A 5,278-nucleotide genomic window follows, 5' to 3' on the forward strand; every position below is an offset into this window, starting at 1 on the left:
ATACTTGGCAAACCAGGTAAATACAGAAACCCTGTTCAAGATTTAAAAAATGGAGCAACACTGGTCAGCATTTGGTATGTGAATATAATATACCTACTGAAAATCTTCCCATACATCATGAAAACTTGGAGGTAATTTGTATAGCTTGAAATGACTTTAGAATATTATGCATAAAAGGGCCTCATCAGGAACAGAAAAAGTGGCATTTTTTTGTGTTTCGACTACAAGTTAGAACCCTACTGGCTTTGATGTTATATTCAGTAAATTCCAGAGTATGTGGGGCATAAAATCCTGATTTGAGTTTTATATGACAAAAATTCTAGTAAATATTCTTTTTAATAAGTGGCTTATCAATATTCTCAAATTCAATCTAATCATCCAAGAAAAAGTAGTTTCCACTCTTCTTTTGTTCTACATCCTTAATTGAATTAAATTTATTTATTCGTGGCCTATAGTTGTTTGGATCTCTTCTGAATGTAGTTTCAAGCTGAGAGAAAAATGTATTCATGCCAGCCAAAAGGGTTTGAGGACTGTTTGCAACTGTGTTCTTAGTAGATGGAACACCATCAAAAATGATGACATGATCCGCTAGATAGGTGGCCATGATGAAGTCATGTTCCACAACAAAGGCTGTCTTTTTTGCATGAAGTATGAAACGTCTGGCAACTCAAGCTGCCATCAGTCTTTGCTCAGAATCCAAACATGCAGATGGTTCATCAATTAAATAGACATCAGCAGATTTGCCCAAACAAAGGGCTAAAACTACTCGCTATAGTTCACCACCCGATAACGTCTGCACCTCTTGATTGATGATGTTTTCAATTTGCAGAGGCTTCATTACATTAGTCACAAATTGTGAATGAGTATAAGCATCTCTTGTCTTTTCATGTAGTAACTGGCGAACACTTCCAGTTGATTTTGGACTAATTTTCTGTAGCTTATAACTGACATTTAGAACTGGTACTTCTCCTCCTTTATCAGGTTTAAGTCTTCCAGCAAGCATTCTGATAAATGTCGTTTTACCCATTCCATTTTCCCCCAGCATCACCATGATTTCAGAATCTGTAAACTCTCCAGCTACAATTGCTAGCTCAAACTCTCCCATTTTTTCTTCATTCTTGGATATTTATACATACACGTCATTTTGACTTCTTCTTGATTTGCTGTCTCAGCCACTTTAAAAACAAGTGATGCATCTCTGAATCTCAAGTTTTCTGTTGGAACATAGCCATCCAAAAAAATGTTTATGTCCTTTCTTACACTAAAAGGCATAGTGACAACTCCATAGGCGCTTGGTACACCATATAAACAGCAGATGAAGTCAGAGAGATAGTCTAATACACTTAGGTCATATTCCACCACAATAATATATCTATCCGGATTTATTAGAGATTGTAGAGTAATAGCAGCCTTTAAATGCTGCTTGACATCTAGGTAACTAGAAGTCTCATCAAACATGAAAATATCAGCTTTCTGTATGCAAATGACAGCCCAGGCAAATCTCTGCAACTCTCCTCCTGAAAGATCTTCAACATTTCGTTCTTTTAGGTGGGTTAAATCAAGCTGCTAACATACAATTTCCTGTGCCTTTGTTTCATCTTTTCGGTCCAAAATAGATCCCACTGTCCCCTTTGCAGGCTTAGGAATCTGATCTACATATTGGGGTTTGATGATGGCTTTTAGGTCATCTTCTAGAATCTCAGTAAAGTAATTCTGTAATTCAGATCCACGGAAATAAGTCAAAATCTCTTGCCAATCAGTAGGATCATCATACTTTCCAAGGTTTGGCTTTTGTTTTCCTGCAAAAAATTTTTAAAGCAGTTAACTTTCCAATACCATTAGTTCCAACTAATCCCAAAACTTCACCTGGATGAGGGATAGGCAACCTGTGAAGCTTGAAGACATTGGCACAATATCGATGTGTGGTTTCTTTTTCCAAGTTGCTTGGTAAATTGTCAATTGATAAGGCACCAAAGGGGCATTTCTTAATACAGATACCACAACCAATACCAAGAGTTTCAGAACTTTGCTCTGGGGTGTAACTTCTGTGCATAATTTTCCCATCTGAACTACAGGACAACTCTTTTTGCATTCCCGTTGACATTTCTTAGGTTTACATTTGTCATGGTTGACAATAGCAATTCTCATTAATTTGTGTGCTATAACTGTGCGAAAGAATATCCAGCTCTTCTGGAGAAAATGATCACCTTGAGGAGGGGAGTGCAGAGGCCAAATCAGCTCTTGCCTTCACTTATCAGCCACACAGCATGTTCTCATGGCCACCGGCCAAAATGGCTTTTTTTTTTCTTTGAGATGGAGTCTCACTCTTGTTGCCCAAGCTGGAGCACAATGGTGCGATCTTGGCTAACTGCAACCTCCACCTCCTGGGTTCAAGCGATTCTCCTGCCTCAGTCTCCCGAGTAGCTGGGATCACAGGCCACTGCCACCGTGCCCAGCTAATTTTTGTATTTTTAGTGGAGACGGGGTTTTGCCATGTTGGTCTCGAACTATTGACCTCAGGTGATCCACCCCCCTCGGCCTCCCAAAGTGCTAAGATTACAGGCGTCACTGTGCCTGGCCTATTCTTTTTTATTAATTAAAAAAAATTAAAATAGAGGCAGGGTCTCATTCTGCACTTACCCAGGCTAGAGTGCAGTGGCACAATCACAGCTCACTGCAGCCTCAAACTTCTAGGCTCAAGCAATCCTCCTGCTTCAGCCTTCTGAGTACCTGGGACTACAGGCACCCACAACCATGCCCCGCTAATTTTTTGTTTTATTTATTTTATATATTTAATTAATTAATTAATTTTTGAGACGGAGTCTTGCTCTGTCGCCAGGCTGGAGTGCAGCTGCGTAATCTCAGCTCACTGCAACCTCCGCCTCCCAGGTTCAAGTGATTCCCTTGCCTCAGGTTCCTGAATGGCTGGGACTCCAGGTGTGTGCCGCCACGCCCAGCTACTTTTTGCATTTTTAGTAGAGATGGGGTTTCACCATGTTGGCCAGGATGGTCTCAATCTCTTGACTTTATGATCCGCCCGCCTCAGTCTCCCAAAGTACTGGGATTACAGGCGTGAGCCACTGCTCCCGGCCAATTTTTTTTTTTTTACATAGAGACAGGGTCTCATTATGGTGAAACGATATTGCATTGTGGTTTTGATGTGCATATCTCTGATGACTAGTGATGTTAAGCATTTTTTTCATATACCTGTTTGCTATGTGTATGTCTTCTTTTGAGAAATGTCTGTTCAAATCCCTTGACCATTTTAAAATCAGATGATTATTACTTTTTGCTATTGAGCTGTTTCAGTTCCTTACATATTCTGATTATTAGTCCCTTGGCAGATGGATAGTTTGCAGATATTTTCCTCCATTCCATGGATTATCTCTCTGTCTCTCTGCTTTTTTTTTTTTTTTTTTTTTTTTTGAGACAGGGTCTCACTCTGTTGCCCAGGCTGGAGGGTAGTGGTGTGATCTCAGCTTATTGTAGTCTCAGCCTGCTGGGCTCAGGTGATCCTCCCACCTCAGCCTCTCAGGTAGCTGGGACTACAGGTGTGTGCCCGCATGCCTGGGTAATTTTTTGTAGAGACAAAGTTTTGCTATGTTACCCAGGCTAATTTCAAACTCCTAGACTCAAGCAATCTGCCTGCCTCAGCTTCGCAGAGTGCAGGGATTACAGGTGTGAGCCACTGCTCCTGGCCTCTGTGAGTTGTCTCTTCACATTGTTCATTGTTTCCTTTGTTTTAAGGAAGCTTTTTAGCTTGACATAATCCAGTTTTCTGTTTTGCTTTGGTCACTTGTGCTTTTCAGGTTTTACAGAAAAAAAATCTTTGCCCAGATGAATGTACTGGAGCAATTCCCCAATGTTTTTTTCCAGTAGTTTCATAGTTTCAGGTCTTAGAATCAACTATTTAATCCATTTTCAATTTATTTTAATGAATGGTGAGAGACATAGGTCTCGTTGCATTCTTTTACATAGAGTTATCTAGTATTCCCAGTACCATTTATTGAAAAGACTGTCCTTTCCCAATTGTATGTTTTTGGTGCCTTTCTCAATAATGAGTTGTTGCAAATGTGTGGATTTATTTCTGGGTTCTCTATTCTGTTTTACTGGTCTATATGTTTGTTTCCATGCCAGTACCTCGTGCTGTTTTGGTGACTATGCTTTGTAATAAATTTTGAAGTCATGTAGTGTGATTCCTCTATTTTTGTTCAGGATTGCTTTGGTTATTTGGGGTCTTTGTGGTTCCATATAAATTTTAGGATTGCTCTTTCTATTTTTGTGAAGAATGTCATTGGTAGTTTGATAGGGATTACATTGATCTGTAAATTGTTTTAGGAAGTATTGTCATTTTAACAATATTCTAATCTATGAGCATAAAGTATTTTTCTATTTTAATGTCCTCTTCCATTTATTTCATCAAAGCTTTTTGTTTTTTTGTTGTTGTTGTGGTGGTTTTGTTATTTTTATTTTTATTTTTTTTTGAGATGGAGTCTTGCTCTTGTTGCCCAGGCTGGAATGCAATGGCATGATCTCAGCTCACTACAACCTCCGCCTCCTGGGTTCAAGCAATTCTCCTGCCTCAGCCTCCTGAGTAGCTGGGATTCCAGGCACCTGCTACCACGTCCAGCTAATTTTTGTGTTTTTAGTAGAGACAGGGTTTTGCCATGTTGGCCAGGCTGGTCTCGAACTCCTGACCTCAAGTGATCCACCCGCCTTGGCCTCCAAAAGTGCTGGACTACAGATGTGAGCCACTGTACCCAGCCTAATTTTGGTTTCTTTGTTGATTTTTCTGTCTGAAAGATCTATCTAGTTTTGAAAGTGGGGTGTTGAAATGTTCTACTATTCTTGTGTTAAGGTCTGTCTCTCTCTCTAGCTCGAAGGATATTTGCTTTATATATCTGGATGCCTCAGTGTTGGATGCATATATATTTGCAACCGTATATCCTCTTGCTGAGTTGACCCCTTTATCATTATATAATGACCTTCTTTATCTCTTTTTACAGTTTTTGACTTTGTCTATTTTATCTGATGTAATGATAGCTACTTCTGCTCTGTTTTGGTTTTCATTTGCATGAAATATTTTTTTCCATCCTTCACTTTCAATCTCTGTGTGTCTTTATAGGTGAGGTGAGTTTCTTTTTTATTTTATTTATTATTTATTTATTTTTTTGAGACGGAGTCTCACTCTGTCGCCCAGGCTGGAGTACAGTGGCACAATCTCGGCTTACTGCAAGCTCTGCCTCCTGGGTTCACCCCATTCTCCTGCCTCAGCCTT

The 5,278-nt window shown here is 39.6% G+C and overlaps 1 pseudogene; it reads right to left on the reverse strand.

Moving 5' to 3' along the window:
• Nucleotides 1–318: 318 nt before the first annotated feature.
• Nucleotides 319–2,756, reverse strand: LOC105535009 (annotated as a pseudogene).
• Nucleotides 2,757–5,278: the final 2,522 nt, after the last annotated feature.

This window comes from Mandrillus leucophaeus, unplaced genomic scaffold, assembly GCF_000951045.1.
Source record: "Mandrillus leucophaeus isolate KB7577 unplaced genomic scaffold, Mleu.le_1.0 Scaffold140, whole genome shotgun sequence".
NCBI classification, from domain to species: Eukaryota; Metazoa; Chordata; class Mammalia; order Primates; family Cercopithecidae; genus Mandrillus; species Mandrillus leucophaeus.